The following is a 20,726-nucleotide window of genomic DNA, read 5'->3' as shown; positions in this document are numbered from 1 at the left end:
ATGCATATTTATGCAGCAAATACTTCACTGCCCTTAAGCGACCTCCATTTGTAACACAGTTGATCCTCTGTAACCCCCGGCATGGATTTATACTGTATGTGTGCGTGCGTGTGTGCGTGCGTGCGTGTGTGTGCGTGCGTGCGTGCGTGCGTGCGTGCGTTCTTGCGTGCGTGCGTGCGTGCGTGCGTGAGAGAGAGAGAGAAAGAGAGAAAGAGAGAGAGTCATATCCAGTGTGTTTGGGTGAACTGTCAGTCTTCTCAATTGGAGATGACTGTTGCTTCCTGAACATTAATTTACTATGTTGATTTGATCACACAAATAGGAACCTTAACTCAACTCTGTATGTGTGTGCCAGGGGAATACAACCCCTCTGAGTAGAGCTGCAACCTTTAAACGCATTTTAAATCTTTAAAGGCTTTTTTAAGTGGTGCAAACCACTTCCTTAAGTGAGTGTGTGATGTGTGTGGGTGCCTGCCTGGCTGGCTGGGTAAATATAGGTATGAGCACGAAAACAGCATGGTTGTTTTTCACCACCTGTGTGCAACCTAACACACACACACACACACACACACAAACACGCACATATTAACTGTATATATGGTGATTTCAGGTGTGCCAGTACAGTACAGTGACAGTACAGTAGAGTAGAGGGTACAGTACGAGGGACCCCCACACGGTAACTCTGTCATTTCTCAACCGTTTCGGACACGGGGCGGCTCGCCGGAATCGGGCCGGCACCCTGGGCATGTTCCTGTGGGTCTGGAACTCCCCCCCCCCCCCCCCCCCCGGGGACCCCCACACGGAGTTGCACCACTTACTTCACACGGGTGTGATTTTGGCATACTATTTAAATAGTTTTGAGAAAAAATGCTGTCTTTCTCTCTCTCTCTCTCTCTCTCTCTGTGTGTGTGTGTGTGTCTCTCCCTCCCTTCTTTTTGTTATTAGTCATCTTTTCAAAATCATTTTTTGTTTGAAATATGTGGGAAGTATGGCTCTCATGATTGATTGATACTGTACAGTAGGAAGGTACAGTAGTAGGTGCAGTCCTCTCGTGTGCTGTGGTCGGTCTTCTCTCAGGTCTAGTCTACACTACCTGGCCTGAAGGAGACAATAACATTTTTATATGAATTTGACATTTTCATATAGGCTACATTTTAGTATAGAAAAGTAGAGGAGGGTAATGCAATTGGAACACAATGAAAATACCCTGGGCAGAAACCGTGCCCGTGCGTGCGTGACAAAGAGAGAAAGTGTGACTGAGACAGAGGTACAATAATGTGTACATGTGTCAAAGTGTGAGAGTGGATGTGTTTGTATGTGTATGATAGCCATATTAACCATTGACCTATATACAAGCAGACACAGCAACCCTGTCGTCTGACCAATTGAAGCGATGCTTGCTTAGTAAGGAACATTGGTGGAATACTGGAAAATCACACTTAGAAGCCAGTCAACCCTGAAAAGGTTCAGGTTGCGGATTCTCCCAGTTAAACCTCTTGGTTGCGCCGCTTTTTCTCAGGATATTAGTCTGCACTGGATCATATTGACTTTAAAGCTCAATAATGGTGCTATCGGCCCAGAGCAGTCATGAGTATTCAATGAAATCCATTGCTCTTCTTTCTTACTCCCAAAATCTGCTTTAGAATATGCTTTAAATCCACTACTGGTCCACTTTGTGATGCATGCACCCAAAATAGTAGGTACTAAGAATCGGTGTTGCAAATTAATCAGCCCAATGGCCACGTGTGATTTCATTGATTCACCAACCCACTAAGGAGAAGAATTCATGAGAACAGTCACATAACGGCATAAAACCCTCATCCGCTGATTGGTGGTTATACTGTATGTTACTGTAACAAGATACCGCTACGGTTCATGCTGACATAAATTGATGAGATTATTTCGTAAATGAAATGAAGGCTTCTGTGCTTTATTGTACACACCTATGAACAACAGCGTATGTGTGGATTATAGTACTAGGATTGCGACAGCTCCCTGCACTCTGGTGTCGTTAAAACATCTCTGGCAATAGTATTTTGCGGATAGGAATTATTAATCGTACAGCTTTTCTGAACGAACAAAAACTATTTTTTTATGATCAGTACTTTATTTAGTTTTTTTTACAAACAGAAAACAGAAAATACAAACACAAGCAGCAACAACAACAGAATATGTATTCATGGACATTATGTATGAACACAGAAACATAATATAAAACAAGGATAGACAAATAAAAGATAAATCAAATTAAAAGTTTAAATTCGTTTACACGACCAAACACGCAGCAGCATCATCAACCGTATCAGATGTATACTAATACAATAAACCATCAAAAGGGCATTGCCTGACCATGGATCACATCAAAGGACCTGCAACATGACTGAGGAACACGTTCCACTTCGAATCATATTTCAGTTGATCGATAATATGATTTGGTCTGATTGATCTCCAGCAGACCAGCACCTACAGTATGTTTGCATTTATAGCTGTAGGACATTATGGGCCAGTCAATTATAAATGTTCTCAAGTCAGTGCTGGTCTGCTGGAGATCATTCATCTACTGTATACATTGACCTACACTAAAGGTAACATTTACTGTAACCTTTGAGCTGAATGATCTGAACTCACCAATGCTGCCTGCACTAAAAGGGCTTTAGGCTTAGTCCATAGTCCTTATAGGCTGCGTGTGTCCACTTGAGACCTGTTAAAAAAAGTGCTGACCGACCTCTATAGAGCGCCGCAGTCCCGCCCTCTACCAGGGCCCAGGAAATGATTCTCCGTTCATTTTCCTCATAGACATTTCAAAAAGTATTTATTTAAAGACGTTTACGCCGCGGACAAAGCCAACTCTTGTCGTGACAAATCATGACAACAAACACCATTTTTTTGGGCCGAACAAATAATTAGAAAGAAGAAAAGAAAAACGGCAGGTTACAACACTTTTTATTGTTGTTTTTCTTCTTTGTAATTATTTGTTTGGTCCAAAATATTGTGTTTGTTGTCATGAGTTGTCACGACTCGAGTTGGCTTTGTCCGCGGCGTAACCATCTTTAAATAAATACCTTTTGAAATGTCTATGGGAAAAATGCATTGGGAATCATTTCCTGGGCCTGGCGTCGTCATGAAAGGGGGTGGGACTGCGACGCTCTATTTAGCACAGCGCACTGTTCTGTTGAGACATTTAAGCATTAAGCATTAGGTTGATTTTATGTGACTCCAGCCTGTGGAGAGGCCTATATATACCCCGTGCTGAAGATGGTGTAGATTGGCAACATGCTCATGTGCATTGATCAAAGCAGCAAGTCTACTGACTACTGAGATTCATTTTTGGTTGTTTGTGAGACACTGGATCTGGAGCATATATTAGAGGATATTTTTGAACACTTAATACATGTCAAATAAATATTTGTTATTTTAATTCGGGACTCAATGCCTTTATATAATAAAAAAAAATGAATCATGGGCCGAATCAGAACGGAATAATATTGGTGTCATTTGTTCAACAGTGGAACTGGTGTGATGATTTATGGCTGATTCCAAAGAACCCCCCACACTATACCCCTCCTTTTCGGCGTTGCTTTGCTCTCATCTCACTAATCCTCCCCTCTTCCCTCTGTTCCCCAGTCCGTCTTTTCTCATCATATTCCTCTTGTTTACTTTTCCCTCCACATTCCCCTTCTATTTATATGCTGTCTTTTCTCTCCCGGTTAAACCTCCTTCCAATCCTTTCCTTCCAACCTCCTCCTCCTCCTTCTAACTCTCTTTCTCCGGTACTCCTTTTCTCACTGGTCAAAACATCCAATCTCCCCCCCTCACCTCCTCCTCCCACCCCTCTCTATACTCCCCTGTGACCCCCCCCACCCCCACCCCCCTGTTCTCTGATCCTGTTAAATCTTCATGTCAGCATTAGTGTCTATTCACACAGCAGTAGGCCACATTATACAGCCAGACAGCCATTATATGAGTCTGGTATATAGTTGATGGATACAGACGGAGAGTAGGTCAACAGCACTAACATCTGCCCTGCGCGGACGCTGATACTAAGGGGTGGGGGACCGGTGGAAGAGGGGGCAAAGGGGAATGGCATCTCAATTGTATAAGTGCAAATTAAATCCACCACCTTTTCATGGCGTGGATTAGTGTTTGTACAGTACAGTGACCGACTGTGACATACAGCAACTGAATCGGCACATTTCTTTCTGTCCAATTATACATTGGTATATATTTGTGAATTGTTCACATTCAATTTACTTGACATGAACAATTCATTTAAAGCCACAAAGAATAATAGTGAAGGGAAATTAATCCTAAAGTAATCCAATCTCAAACCAATGCTGCAGTTTTGTGTGAATCGTGTGAAATGTGCATAATCGATAATCACCACAATCTGTATGATGTCTCTTTCGATTATATATTTCTTCGCTATACTGTATGTACTGTATACTTTTTCTGTCCACAAACTTTGTCCTACACAAACATTAAATTCCCATTGACAAAGAATGGAGAATTGTACGTCATAGTGTCTGAGTAAACTGTCTATTTTACGTCATGATGCTGTACGATGATCCCCCATCCCTCAGTCCATCTCACTCGCTCTCCGTCCACCCTCAAAATGTTCCATCCCTCTCTTCTCTCTCATCTTTTCATCTCCAGTCTAATCATCTTTCCCATCTTCTCCTCTCTCACCTACTGCCACTATCCCTCCGTCATCCCACCCTCTCTTCTCATCACATTTCCTCCTGCCATCCTCTCCTCTTCTCTGCCCCTCCTCTCTCCTCCCTATCCTTTCATCCCTTTCTCCCTCCCCTTCTCCCTGTCCTCTTTTCTCTCTCCCGTCATCCTTGGTTCCCAACTCTTCATTTCATGTTATATTCCCTGTTTGTGGGGTTGAGTGTTCTCACCCTGGCATTGGTTTGTTGGTTGCCACGACAACCCACCAAGGCAGGTTATTTATAGCTCGGCGGATCAACACGACTCCCACACAATACAGGCAGTGTGTGCGCGCGCGTATCTGTGTGTGTGTGCCCCACATGTGGTACGAGCATGTGAGTGCATATGTGTGTGTGTGAGAGTACGTTTGTGCGTGTTTTTGTGCGTGTTGAGGTGCGTGTGCGTGCGGTGCATCTGTGTGTGTTGCAGCTTGCCCTTCAGAGAGACAGAGACAGCTAGACATCCCTAATGACTGCTATCGCAGCAGAGCAATATCCACTCTTGGGCTGTAATGACAACTACACAGGAAAATCCACAGTGTTAAACATTGAAGAGTCTACACGTGGAACCATAAGTGGACCAGGACTGTAAAGGGGTCCATTTGGTTGCATTTGTACCCTCGATTTGACCGCGTGGTAAAATATCACTAGCATGTCTCGGTTACCCGGCACACTTCAAGCCGAATTATTATCTTTCACGGTTCAATTATAGACTCGAGTGTCACACCACAGAGACCCGAGATCTGCCCTACGCCCAAATCAATTGAATATCACTGAGCAGCTCTAGAAGTCTCCCCGGGGATCACAGCCCCGCCCCCAGCACGTCTCCTATACACCTGCATGGGAGAGCACAACCCCTGCACAATCTCTGCTTGGCTTTCACACCCACTCGACCTGGCTGCTTTATTGACTACCTATCGTCCTGATTGGCTGCCTTGTCTCTATAGGCAACCAGACACTTTTTTTGAGTGGTGCAACCACTCCTACAACCAGCAACGTCCGTGTACCTGTGTACCTGTGTACCTGTATCAGTGAGCACCAGTATGTGACTTATTAATACCAGTAGGGGGCGCCAGAAACAGAGAGAGGGGTAGTGCCGTGTCTGCTGCCTGCTAATGAGAGAGAGAGAGAGCGAGAGAGAGAGGGGGGGGGGGGGGGGGGGGGGAATGCACCACTCGGTTCACACGTGTGTGATTTTTTGTCTCTAGCCGACCTCTCAGCCAATGGGATAGCATTGTAGCCAGCAACAACCCACTAGTGTGTGTGTGTGTGTGCGTGCGTGCGTGCAGCTGGTAATTGCGAAGGCAGTGATTGCGAACGCAGTGAGCACTTACTATGAGACCTAGCAGATCATGTCTGTCTGTGTGTGTGTGTGTCTGTGTGTGTGTCTGTCTGTCTGTCCCGCTTTTGTGCCCATATATGGAGCTGAGTGATTACGTCACCATGACTCAGCCATAACCATATAAGGAGTCCCCAAAGCAGCTATACGTCCAAAACTCAAATATGTACGAGCTGCAGTGAGCACTTACTATGAGACCTAGCAGATCATGTCTGTCTGTCCGTGTGTCCGTGTGTCTGTCCCGCTATCCAAATATGGAGTGTGTTCAAATATGGAGTGTGTTGCATCAGCAATCACTCAGCTCCATATATGGGCACAAAAGGGGCCAGGTCCACTCAGCTCCATATATGGGCACAAAAGGGGCCAGGTCCACTCAGCTCCATATATGGGCACAAAAGGGGCCAGGTCCACATATACAGTAACAGCGGGACAGACACACAGACAGACAGACAGACATGATCTGCAGGGTCTCAGCTGCGTTCGCTTCCCGCGTTTGCGCGTCTTACTGGTATATGACTATGTCATTTTGGGCTTGTTTAGATATGTGCGTTAACTCATCATTCAGAGACCCATGCAGATGTCTACAAAGTATTTTTTGAGGGCCTATGCCCAGCTTTCTGGGCGGAAAAGTGAGGACGTAAATTGTGATTGGCCGGAATGAGATGATGTATGATGATAAGAGAGCCCCTCGATGATCACTTCACTTTTTTAGATTACATTTTGTGGTAGCCTACTTACCAGAAATGGTCTGGCAAACTGAGAATCAAACTGGGGACTTGCTGTCAGATATAAGAGCCTAGTATGTGGTATGCGCCCTATAAACGATCAGCTGTTGGGTCACCCCAGAATCTAAGTCTAGCTATCTTATTATATTTATTTTATTGTATTTTATTATCCCCGCCAGGATGCCGGAACGAGTAGTACTTTCTGTAAATTATTCTCCTGCTTACTTGTGCCGTTTAAAGCGCAGGTAAATACATGGAAAGACTACAGCCGTTTCAGACAAGCGGGAAGGTGCGGTGCGTGAGTTGATCGTTTAATTCCCTTGTCACAGTGTGCACTGAGGATTGATGAGAAATTCTCCATATTTTAGGAATGGAGAAATTGCTTCAATTGCTCCATTGATCCATTTAAACTATTTTTGTACTGTTTTTTACAGTGCTGAGGTTTTTCTCCAGTGTGGATTCTCTGGTGTGTTTGTTGACAGTGGAACGTCTTCCTTCAGTGTGCAGACAGTGTTTGTTCAGGCCACTTAACTGCTTTTCTCTAGTGTGAGTACGCTGGTGTCTGTTCAGATTACCTCTCTCACTGAAACTCCTCTCACACCGTTGACAGTGGAAAGGCTTTTCTCCCGTGTGGACACGCTGGTGTGACGTCAGGTGACCCAACCGACAGAAGCTCTTGTCACACTGGTCACAGAGATAGCTTTTCTTTCCTCTGTTGCAATTCCGATGCCATGTCTTTAGTTCGCCCGGCTGCCTTAAAGTCTCGGTAGTCTCAAGATCTTCCAGTGGCTGACCACTGGAAGATCTCAGCACGTCTGTGTCGTCCTGGTTCTGACTGGTGACAGCGGCGGTGACTTGCGGACAGGCTGCTGAGTGGAACAGTCCACAGTCCTTCAGTATTGTACGGTAGAGATCGTTATGGCTCCTCTTCATGTGTTCAAGGAGGGAGAGAATATATGGACACTCGGAACATGAGACCTTGGCCTGATGGGGAGAACGAGACATCACTCCTTCCAGGAGTGCTGCTGGTTCATCGTCAACGCTGGTGCTAGTATACATGGACCGTGATGAGACGTACTGTAAGGCCTGCTGGGCTGGAAGATATGTCCTATTAATTGAGTACAGAGTATTAGCCTATAGAAATAAGTAATGCAGAGAAGGCGGCTGGTATTATGCCACCATATATATATATATAGGGGTGACCCCAACTCTGGTCTGATGTCATAAACAACATAAATAAACTGTCGCTATATACATGTTTAACAACACTGATTTGTGCAGGCGTTCATTGCAGTTTGTCCTGAACTTTGCTTTATCTCCATATTTGGAGAGAGCCCCCCCCCCCGCAAGCCAAATTACGTCATGATGACATCATGATGACGTCCTCCGGTGACTCCGGTGACGTCCAGGACTAGGCCAGTTCACATCCCATATATGGGGATGATCTTTGACATAATTTCCAGGACGTCTTCACCCGTTGAAATAATATAACTCGTTCTGGGAAGATCTGACTGAGTTATCCCCACATTGGATGAAAGGTAATTAAATTTTGCCTGGAAACTTGGGTTCAATTCCCGGGAGTTACATTGGTCACAGCACGGTTCCTGCAGCTTGTCGGTGATCAAAACTCGACGGTATTTCCATTTATCTTAGGCTCTGCTTCAGGGGGGTTGGTGTTCTCAGGTTTTGTGTCATGCTTGCGCGGATATTCTGTAGTATCAGGTGTAGAGTCACACCTGGCAAATTGAATGCAATATCATAGCAATAAAAGGTTTTATCTTGATGAAAGTGTCTGACTGAAATACATTTGCGTGTGTGCGGGCGCTCGTGCGTGCGTGTGTGCGTGCGACTGTGCGTGTGCATTTGCACGCGTGCGCCTCCAGCAACATCGATCACTCCCAAGGCCAGTCCTTCCCGGCCGGGCTGTTACCACGTTACCATGGAAACGGGCCCGCTGCTTAGGAGACACCGAGAAACCAAACACCGCTGATCAATAAGGTACTTGAACAATAGGCCCGCACACACGCACGCACACACGCACACACACAAACACACGCGTGTGTGTGTCACGGCAGTCTATCCCTGAATGATACACAGCCTCATCAATAAGGAGATAGTATCTCAAACTTGATTTGGCACTCGTTCAGACAGAATACAGTGTAGAGAGAGACAGGGAGAGGGAGTTGTTTAAAGCCCATTGAGTCACTTTGGTTGTCGAAGTGGGGTCCAGGGACCCCCAAGGTTTCCAGGGCTGAATCAGCTAAATTATTGAGAGTTGTTGCGAACGCAGTGAGCACTTACTATGAGACCTAGCAGATCATGTCTGTGTGTGTGTCTGTCTGTCCCGCTTTTGTGCCCATATATGGAGCTGAGTGATTTGTTTGTGATTGATGCAACACACTCCATATTTGGACGTATAGCTGCTTTGGGGACTCCTTATTGCGAATGAAGTGAGCACTTACTATGAGACCTAGCAGATCATGTCTGTCTGTCCGTGTGTCCGTGTGTCTGTCCCACTATCCAAATATGGAGTGTGTTGCATCAGCAATCACTCAGCTCCATATATGGGCACAAAAGGGGCCAGGTCCACTCAGCTCCATATATGGGCACAAAAGGGGCCAGGTCCACATATACAGTAACAGGACAGACACACAGACAGACAGACAGACATGATCTGCAGGGTCTCAGCTGCGTTCGCTTCCCGCGTTTGCGCGTCTTACTGGTTGATGAGGTCCGGATCTATTGATGATCCAATGTCTCTGCTTTGAGTCCTTCATCTTGTCTTCGTCCAAATGAGCTTCAACGGTGTCTGTCTGAATCCCTAAGACATTGCGTACGTGTGCATTTGTGTGTACCGGTATATGTCTTTATGTGTTAATTCTGTCCCAAGGGCACACATATGGATCTATCCTACCCAGGCCTGACGATCCAGTGACCCTGGATGCCCCACAACACACTAAACCTCTTCGTCGACAGCGGCTCGACAGCGGACGGCACAAACATACACATGTCCATATGGAGACTGGTGGACGTGACAAACGTAAAATATACTGATGTCAGACACAGTAGAATCCGTTGCCTAACGACGGAAATTAGCGCACACTGTCAAGGTGCACTGTGTCCTTTTTATGCCCGTGGGGTTCCGAAAACGAGTTTAAGAAACTCTAAACTAAACTAATGAAAACATTTACCTAATCTACATTTTGCACTTTAGTTCTTGGATAATTATGTTTACACTACTACACAATGCATATTAAATATGTCCAACCTCACCCCAAGTCTAAACAAGTCAAGAAGACACATCCTGAAAGCTAGAAAGTGCCTGCTCACAAATCGAGGAACCACATCACACGAACAGTGTAACCAGTAAGACGCGCAAACGCGGGAAGCGAACGCAGCTCGTACATATTTGGGTTTTTTTAAGATTTAAGGGGTCCCCAAAGCAGCTCTATATATGGGCACAAGTTGGACCACGCCAGTCATGTCACCATGACTCAGCCATAACCATATAAGGAGTCCCCAAAGCAGCTCCATATATGGGCACAAAAGCGTGACACACGGACAGACAGACAGACATGATCTGCTAGGTCTCATAGTAAGTGCTCAGTGCGTTCGCAATTACCTGTGGCAACCACCAGCAACTACCTGTGGCATGAAAATGATCAATCTCGAAAATAAAGCACGGCTGTCACCTATATGCAATGAGCATGCTCAGTTTTTGCGCTTTCATTTGGTCTATATTTAGGAGTTAGGTGGCATTTGGTTTTAAGTTATGTGTACCCTTAGGTGTAATTGTGTGAGCTGCAGCAGTAAAAGGAGTACTATGCAAGAATGTAGGCTATCTTTAACCAATCAAACCATGATGGCTTAAACTATGCATTGCAGATAATTAATTGCACCGGTTAATAGCTACAATGTTTTTTTAAATCACACTCGTGTGAAGTGAAGTGAGGGGCGCTTTTATCATCATACATCATATCATCCATCACATTACGTGCTACAAACACACACACAAAGCTGTGCATAGGAGGGGCGCCCCTCAAAAACAAATGCGGAAACTGCCTTGATGGCCAGGCCCAAGTGTTTTTGAGCGGTGCAGCCGCTCCATTGCACAGCTTTGTATGTATGTCCATATAAGCTTTGTGTGTACGTATGTCCGTTTTAGGACTGAGACCAGATACTACACAATGTCTTCTAAATCATGAAAAATGTCGGCAAAACCTATGTTTCTATTTCAGTGGTTCTAAAACTATTTCATGCCAATTAAGGACCACAGATTTGTTACAGGTAAAGCAAAAGCTGTCCATCCTAGTGCATTTTAAGGCCCTTGGGGTAAAACCCCAGTGTGTGTGAGTGATGGGTGTCAAATAATGTTCTAGTCCGCCAGGGAGGATAAAGCTATCACTTATAATTGGCAGCTTAAGCAGAGTTTTGCAGATAGAAATATCCTACCGTTATTGATCGCACTGACAGGCAGGGACAGCTAACCTTGTCATACAGGAGGCCGTGATGGGTACAGTACCAACTCTATCAGTAGGCTACTATTGGGCGTCATGCGGTGGTAGTAACTGCATGTTTGCAAATGATGACACCAAAACTAGAGAATGTATTGGGTCCAGCATTAATTTTGAGTGTATATTTGCTATATATCCAAATCAAGATACAGTGGGAGGACAATTTCATAATGAGAACCCAGGAAATTAATATTACCATTTTCTTCACTCAAGTGGAAGTTAAATATGTATCTAGGCTAATAATCAGCACAACAATACAGACCACTACTGTCAGCGTGTAAGTGATTACAGCTTGTCAGAGCTGGCATAATATCATTCATATAAACAGTAAAAAAGCGATCCTATAAGACTTGGGGTACACCTTTGTTGACATAGAAATTCTCCGTCATTCTCAGTCAGGTAGTTTAAAAAAGCAAACCATATTGTACGTCGTACAGGATAAAAGAAAGTACAGAGAAGAAGTGCAGCGATCAAATCAGTAATGACGGGAAGGTCTAGATTAGAAGTATTACTGGATAATATACACAAAACCTATACAATCACACAATAAGCAATGTTCATAAGGGTTTATGTGTTTTATGTTGGTGTTTAAGGACCAGCTCCAGAGTGATGAGCTGAATACAGGACACCTTGGTCGGAGCCTAATTTAGTTGGATGTTTAGACGAATGGTGACGAGAGGTTAGACTGTTTCAATGCTGCCGCAGAAACACCTTGATTTCCTTTTAATATAATATTTGGTTGATTATCTTACAATGGAAATACTGTATACAATGTACTGTATGTTTACACATTAATGAGGAATTTGCCTCAGTGTTGGAAATTGGGCACCTACAGGTACATGCACAATGCTAGCTGTTTGCACACGTGTGGGATTCAGTCAATCTGTAAGGGACTCTTTGCTGATAATAGTAAGATCTAAGTGCAGATACTGTAAGAGCCAATACGATATAGAGACAGCAAACAAACATTCACACTAAACCAAACAAACACAGCTGATGGCTTGGAGTGCATAGCCCGGGGAACTATTTCACTTCTCTTCTACTACTTAGAATTATATCCATGTGTCGGTGGGAACCATTTATGTTGATGTCTGTAAAGTGTAAACATAACCAACTTCCTGAACCTTTGTCTATTTCCCACGGCAGTACATTCCTGCTGTGTGTATAGGCTACGTGTGTGCGTGGCTGCGTGCGTGTGCGTTGTTGCTGCAGTTGTAGGACAACAACTGGGAATATCCCAAAACAACAGGAACACTTGCTCACTCAAATGTGCAATAGCAGAAATTTGAAACGGCATAAACATGTTCTATAAAAAATATATGGGATCGGGAAAGATCGGTATCGACAGATACTCAAAATCAAATGATAACATCCCTACAGTAGTACAGAGTGACATAATAACCAGCCAAGGTCATAGGCCAGACTTTGGGTCTGATATTCCTACCGAGAGGTTTTGGAGCCACCAGAATATTCGGATAACTTGAACTTCATACTAGTGAATTACACTTGTGTGATTGGTTCTGCGAGGGAGATTTTGCTGCAAAACTTCTTGGTTTTAGAGTACGTTTTTCTGCTCGGTTTGAATAATTTTTCTGTCGGCCACAAATGAGAGATGAGAGAGAGAGAGAGAGAGAGACATAATTGGGTTGAAAAAACTGTGAGGTTTGAAGAAGAAGAGGGGGAGTTTGAGAGGAGAGTCTAATGTAGCGTGCCTTTTGAATCTAGATCACTGAACACTACATTGTTCTCTACTGTATCTATCTATCTATACTTATATTTATTTTACGACGGATGCGGGTAACCCTGGTTTGGGGTTTAACGTGTTCATATGTAGAACCCATTATTGGTGATCGTTCTCGTTGAGTGCTTTCAACCTTTAGTTGGATACTGTTATTATGAATTCAGGGAAAACACAAAATAAAAAAAAACATATAGGCCAAGTTGTATGTGACCTATTCACATACAACTTATGTGTGTATGTGTTCTTCTTCTTTGGTACAATGCCTCATGCACTCATGCGTGCATAATGCAGTGCACACACATAAAACCTTCTCAAACGCACGCGCGTGCGCGCACACACACACACACACACACACACACACACACACACACACACACACACACACACACACACACACACACACACACACACACACACACACGCACACACAGAGAGACAGACGAGTGGTTATGCGAGAAAAGTGTTGCTCAGGTCCCCGTTAGTATTCACTTCCCTCCCAGTATCCTCATCACCATCCTATACTCCACTAGTGGTACTCAAACTGTTTCACGTCTTATTGTTTATTGTTTATTGTTTATAAGGATCCCCATTAGCTTTTGCCTTGACAAAAGCTAGTCTTGTCCTGGGGTCCGACACATGCAGACAAACGTTTAACATAGGCAATACTTGTTTACAAACACTAACTCAAAATAAAACATAGTAAAATTAAAAATAAAATAAGAAAATAAAAAACATAGGAGAAATAAAAAACAAAGAAACAAATCACTTTCAAAACAAAACATCACTTTCAACACATTATACATTACGTCAAAGCCAAAGGACCCACAAATTGATATATATTAATTTATTCACATCACACAGACCCCCATCTGAAAATGTGTTGTGCCAGGGACGCCCCCACAAGATTTGTGTAGGCCTAGTTAAAACGTTGAGTTCAATTTGGTGAAAAAAGGTCTCACGGCCTGAAAACAGTGAAAAGGTTGAGAACCACTGCCCTAGGACCTTGGGGTCTACACAGGGCAGACTGGTTGGCCCTGGGAATAATATGTGGGCCAGACAGCCGCCCTGCTTGTAACACAAGGGCCCCTACAGAGCATTAGGATGCTCCAGTGGACCCGAGTGGAAGAGAAGAGAGTACGGCTTCTTGGCCCCGCCCCCCGAACACGCACAACAACAGCAATGAGCAATCAATACACGCACAGAGTAAGTTTTGCCTTTAAAGTTCAGACATAAGGCACTAAAGGCAGTGATTTATCTTTAAACTTCACCACATTTCAACCTATCCTATATATCTTCATGTATAATTGGTCCCAATGTTCATGATAATGAACTTTGTCTTTATTCCAAAATGTTCACAAAAAAGAAACTGCTTGACATGGACTTCTTTAAAGAATAATAATATTACTATTATGATTATTTATTATTATGATTATTTATTATTATTGTTATTATTATAAAGAGTTAAAGACGAGATCCTCCAGTCCTTGTGCCTGTTTATAAAGTGTAGCCAACGTTAAACTGGCACATGGCAAATATTGCCTTATATCACAACTCAGGGCAAAACGATACCCTATGTCCCTCACGCACACACACTCAACGCCAAAGCACCACCACCAAACCCAGCCGTGCACTGTGTGGCTGTATGTGAGCCCACCGAGTAGTAGTAGTATTACGCACACGTTTTCGGGGCCACGATTTCTTCTTCCACCTTTCTTTCATGGATTCGCTTCTTCACTGGAATATACATCCATCCCACAAGGGTGAGTACTGTCCGTGCGTGAGCCCTGTGAGTGAAACCCACAGACAGCACCTCGGCTGAGAATATCAAGACACTTGTTTTTCTATCTATCTATTGTCTTGGTGGTTGGGTTGCTGTTCAGCCTGTGGAGAGCTTTGCCTTATAAGTTCGGACATATGAAGTGTCAAACATAATGTCTTCTCTCTATGTGATTATTTGACAAACCCACGCTGGCCTGGTGCGAATTGTTTGTTGCACGCATGCTTGCATGCACATCTTGAAGATGATTTTGTTGAACACAGCGCGTCGCTCTTAATTGGCTATCTTAGAAAAATGACATTTTTAATGATATGTAGTGGACTGGTCGATATTCTATCGAGAAGAAGACACCTGTCTCCTCCAAGCAACATATATCGCCATTCAGCCTCATTTCCCGTTCGCTTTAACAGAAATAAAAGGCTGCTCAGTGCTCACACAGCTGCAGTTCATTTGTTGTTATCAGTGAGCAGTGATTTTGTGAAGATTTCGTCGGTTTCAGTCAGTGTCGTCCAAAATATGCGTTCTCCTCCAGTCTCCTGCTTAATTTTGCTCATCTTCCTTCCCCGCCCCCCAACATCAGACAGACAGCCTTGCTATCTTTCCTCTCATGCTGACATAAAGTGCACCCTTTCTGTATTTCTGACGCTGCATGGGCGAGTTATAACCTTGTTAATTTGATTGAAACTCGTTTCATCTCCTTTCGACGAGTGTGAGTGTAGCCCGTGGCAGTGGTTCAGCTGACGTTTCTTGGGATGTGGATGTAGACTCTGTCCGTGTTAGGCTACCGTAGCATAATACATGTGATTATATTATCAGCATGTCATAGAAAATAAAATATAACGCATTATAGGCTTGCAAACCTAAGCATACATACAATATTTCAGAGCTCATAGACTAAATTACTTTTATATAAGGACGTTATCAATTCATTTCAGGATCTGATTGGCTTCTATAATAACAGAAGCACCCCATGGTGTAGCATAGTTGGAAGTATGTGATTGGGACATTTTTATAGCCTATACACAGTATAGGCTGCATCAGAAGCTCATCTCATATACTGTAGCCGGATCATTTGGACTTGGATGAGTAGAACACCTCCCTTTTTGAGGGGCCCCTCCTATGCACAGCTTTGTGTGTATAGTACCCATTTGAGCACGATATGTGAATTATGACAGAATTATGATGTATGATAATAAGAGCGTCCCTCACTTAACACAAGTGTGATTGTGAAGTGTCATTTGACTGTGAGACGTGTGATGTAATTCGTGATGCTGCTTATGATGTCAGACAAGACATGATGATGTCATATATATTATGACTAATAGAGTAAGCATGCCATTGCCCCATGATGGCCAGCCAGTTGGCCACATTGTGAGACCTCAGATGTCTGATTGGAAAAGCAAAGCAATAAACTAAAGTGCGGGAGTGGCCAAAAAACCCAAAGGGGCTTACTAACACAAAGCCAACTTTACATAAAACATGCACCACTGAACATGCATGTGTAACATAACACACACACACGCACGCACGCACACACACACACACACACACACGCTACGGGTTATGTATTACAGTATGTTATTGTGGGCCTATGCCAGGTAGTGTCTTGTATACAGTAGGTCCTGCTGACAGCCAAGAGGAAACTCACCTGATGCCCCACCACCTGCCATCTGTCTGCTGGATAACAGCACCTCCCAAGCTAGATTAGAGATGAGAAGAACGCAGCTAAACCTTGTATGTCCAAAATGGTTGCTTTCTCAGGAAATGGCAAACAAAGAACATGTGTTCCAGTGGATTAAATGTAGTTATTATTTAGTCAGGTCTGGTTAGTACTTTTCATTGGTTAAATATTTATAAAAACCCACATACCTGTAGTATAGTCTTAACCACTTTGAACCTAGCAAAATAATTGTGTGATGTGTGCGGGTGTGCGTGCGACGTGCGTGAATACAAAGTTTGTCGAGCTGTCCAGTACAGAAACATTAATGGGTTTCGTCGGAGTGCTGTGGCTGTGATGTTGGTTTTGGGTAATGTTGTTTGTTCTACAGTCGGTATGAGAGCACCAAGCCAAACAAACTGTACCATTATAAATGTGCGTATGAGGTGCATATTCAACAGAACAGGGGATTGAGGTGCCCTTTGAGAGTGGTTTTGAAGAAGTCAAGGGATTCACATGTCTTAATGACTGTTGGTAGGGCGTTCCACATTTTGGTGGCATAGGAGCGAAAATAATTTTGTCCCTTGTTTGTGCCGAATCTGGGTTGTACATGGTTTGTTGCACCCCCTCTGGTGTTGTGGGTGTGGACTTCGTTTACATTAAGGAAGTATTTAGACAGGTAAATGGGTATCTTGGTGGTGTATCGAATCTTGTGGACCAGACCCATTGCAAGATACTGTACCCTGTCCTCGACCCTAAGCCATCCCAGCCTGTCAAAGTGGGCAGGGGTGAGGTGGGTTCGGGGGGTGAGGCCAAGTAGGAGCCTGACCAGTTTGTTTTGGGAGGTCTGGAGCCTTGTTTTAAGGGCCTTTGAGGTGCTGTGGTACCAAGAGGTGCATGCACACACACACACACACAAACACACAGACAAAAGTGAGGATGCAAATGGGAGATGTGCCATTGGTTGAGAATGAGATGATGTATGATGACGTATGATGATGAGAGCGCCCCTCACATGGGTGTGATTTTGTTTATGGACACATCATCCTGGAATGTGTCTGAATGGACAAGCTTTATTTATTTCATAATAAGCTAAATAGAAACTTGGAAATATTAGTATTTTGTGTTTTGCATAAGATCGGTTTGGGCATTGGCTGAAGAATTGGTGATTGGTATCGGACCCAAAAATCCGGATCGGACTACCTCCTCTACTGTGTATGAATTTGAATGGGGGCTACTTATTGGCAACAGTGTTTTGTTGTACATGACCCTCAGGCCTTTTTACGGAATTGAGCTGAAAACGTTTAGCTCCCGACCCAATATAGAGCTTCTGGTTCTATATGGTAGCAACCCAGACCCTTTTTCTGTAGAACGGAGTGTTCTAAGCCTGCATGTGGTTATAACAAAAAGTGTGTTTTAAACTATTTATTTAAAAAACCCAAATCAGGCCATTTATGAGGCATGCTCTGGAAATATTGTTATTGTTATTGTTATCGAAGAGAACACCAGACATGCATATTGAGATGATACAGCAGGAAGCTGTGACCTTTGAACTCTTGATATCCAATGCTGGTTTTATCCCCACACAGGAGACTGGCTATTGATTGCACATACACACACAAACACACACACACACACACAGCCATACACATGGATTCACGCACGCACACCCTCATGTGCATTCACTCATGCATTCACACAGTCAACACTCGCATACAAACACACATGCACGCTCGCGTGCATTCACTCATACACATGCATTACACAGCCAATTCACGCACGCCCGCACACACTGTGCATTCACACGCTTAACTCGCATGCACTCAAATGCAAACACACACTCACGTGACCATCTATCCTTTCCTAGTTCTGTTGATGGCAGGTACGGTATTTGATTACAGCTTGCCTTGGGGAGGGCAGAATTGGTTTGAATGGGGGTTGTCCTCTTGCCCCATGATGGGGTGATAGATCTGTCACTGGGATGTCCCCGGGGACTGATTGGCCCAAAGGTGAGATAAGGCCTGCTCAGGGAGATGGGGAATGGCAAACCACCTCACCATGTCTTTAGCAGGCTGATACATATCAGTGATATGCACAAATAAAAGCTTGCAGAATGGTTTCAAAGTGGGGGCTACTGCTGAGGCACCAGGAGGCAAAACATAATAATCAAAACGGAGAACTTTGGAAGCCATTCTCAGCCAATCAGGATGGATTATGAGAAATCTGAAAGACCTGTTTCGTTTAATGGCTAGTATAGAGAGTGTGTACCAATTTGCGCGATGACGTTTAGACAAAATCTGTAGGTGTACTGTCAAAAAATGTGTTTTGCAAAAGTCTGCCTCCTGGTGGCGCTATAACAGGCCCATGAAGAATCTGGGGCAGAGGTTCAGCTCCGGCATCCAAGGAGTGTGTGCACACTGCACAGTTTGGCTGTGATCAAGCCAACGGTGCCAGAGCTGTCCACAGACGGACACACGGACGGACGGAGTGCAAAACATAAGTACTCTCCCCATGCCTTCGGCCTGGTGGAGACAATAACATTATGACGGATGGTTCAAGAGTTATTGGCCAAAGCGTGAAGTGGGCTGTTGTAGCACTAGATCTACAAGTTCACAACACGATGCAATGCTTTTTGAGCTTGTACATACTAGGCTTTATTTGTTATTTTTAAAGGCAAAGCCATTTCACAATAGGAGGCCCACAGCCAGCCCAGGACCCTTTTTTCCGCCAAGTCTCTTTGGCGAAAATAGCCCAACAAGCCAGTGCTGTCAAATAACCAAGCCTCGATTAATTGCTGTGAATGATGCGCAATCGATTGTAAACAAAAATCACTACACAATATAAACCCCACTTCACTAGTGGTCCAAAAGCACTGCATCTCCTCTGCTTTCTGTAGCTAGAATCTGTCTGAAGAGTAACATGCCAGCAGATTTCAACAAATAAACACCAGTTCTAATGGGTGAATAGGAGCCATTTGTTTCTTGACACTGACACTTTAGCTTAGGCTTTTGATTCTATAGAAGGAGTCCTATCTCATCCATTAATTTTGATATTGAGAGGACCATTTCTAGTTTGAAATGTTGAATGAGATTATGTGATATGTTGATTTACTTATTATGAATTTCCAATTACAATGTTTCATAAGTAAGAAAACGGCTCAGAAACTTAGATTACAAGGTGGTCTTTGTCTTTAATGTTAGTCAGGTTGAGGCCTAATACAACAGCCTATACTGTACCTCTGTGGCATGTTAATATTGTCTTCAGTGCTTGTACACAGCATTGTGTGTGTGTGTGTGGGGGGTGGGGGCGTTGGGGGTGATCTCACTTGCTGGCAGTTTTGTTTTCTAGAATACTTTGATGACTCCTGGCTACAAAAGTTATGTGTTCGTTTTGCACGAAAAACACTTATTCAACAAAAAATGTCCATAGCCGTAATCACAAATATGATGAGGTCAGCACATTGGCTATGGCCAATTTTAGCCCAAGGAGTGCAATGGATTCAGAATAAAAACGGAGGATTTCTGTAATCAGTAGCAGATATAAGAATCAAACAGATTAATTTAATCAAGCTTCATGTGTACTGTACCTCTACACGTCACATGATGATTCCGTTAATACAGGAAGTAATTCAAATTGGATTTTTATGGGCTTTTGAAAAGTGAAAAAGTTCCCATTGTTTTGGCATCCATTGTTGGGTATGACCATATGATGACCACGGATATGGTCTAAAAGTGTGAAAACTTATTTTTCATTTCACTACGAGTTGAGAATTGTCGTACAAATTGTTACGATAAACGATTTAAATTATTGTGTTGTGCAACATCATGGTGGCGTCCGTGTGTTAACTTATTATGATTTCTACGTGGATTTTGTTTATAATGTCAGATGAGGTCTGATGCAGCCATGCAAAATAATTTGTGCCAATGGATTGTGATTTTTAAATTAAAATTCTATTTGGATTCTTGTTACAGTACTGAATATACAGTAGTGCATCCAGGGACCCCCGGAAGGGGACACAGTTGTGTCCTTTATCAATATGTTGCGTCTAGGGATGCGAAACGCACCGTATTTGCATCACTGCACAATGTTTTTGCACAAGCGCCCCTAGGGTTTCTTACCTCACCGGTACAACAACTAATTGATATCTTTCCCTTGGAAAGAACTACCATATTATGCATAATGTTATATAATAACTGTTATAAATAAATAAATCAAATTGGATTACTATTTAAATTTAATTTTCATTTTTATTTTAATATATACA

The 20,726-nt window shown here is 43.5% G+C and overlaps 1 protein-coding gene across 2 annotated transcripts in view; it reads left to right on the top strand.

The window, feature by feature from the left end:
- plppr1 (phospholipid phosphatase related 1) overlaps window positions 1–20,726 on the top strand; it is an 88,517-nt gene that overhangs the window by 580 nt on the left and 67,211 nt on the right. The window contains exon 1 of one of the 2 annotated variants that reach the window (XM_080755856.1): window positions 14,666–14,788. The exons of the other annotated variant lie outside the window; for it this stretch is intronic. The gene's annotated coding sequence lies outside the window, so the exon portion shown is untranslated. Of the gene's footprint in view, window positions 1–14,665; window positions 14,789–20,726 lie in introns of those variants that run through there. 2 annotated transcript variants of the gene reach the window in all.

The sequence above is a fragment of the Protomyctophum bolini genome (genome assembly GCF_963924005.1).
Source record: "Protomyctophum bolini genome assembly, chromosome: 22".
Classification (NCBI taxonomy): domain Eukaryota; kingdom Metazoa; phylum Chordata; class Actinopteri; order Myctophiformes; family Myctophidae; genus Protomyctophum; species Protomyctophum bolini.
Note: the sequence above shows the minus strand (reverse complement) of the source record. Positions and strands in the feature narration are given on the sequence as shown.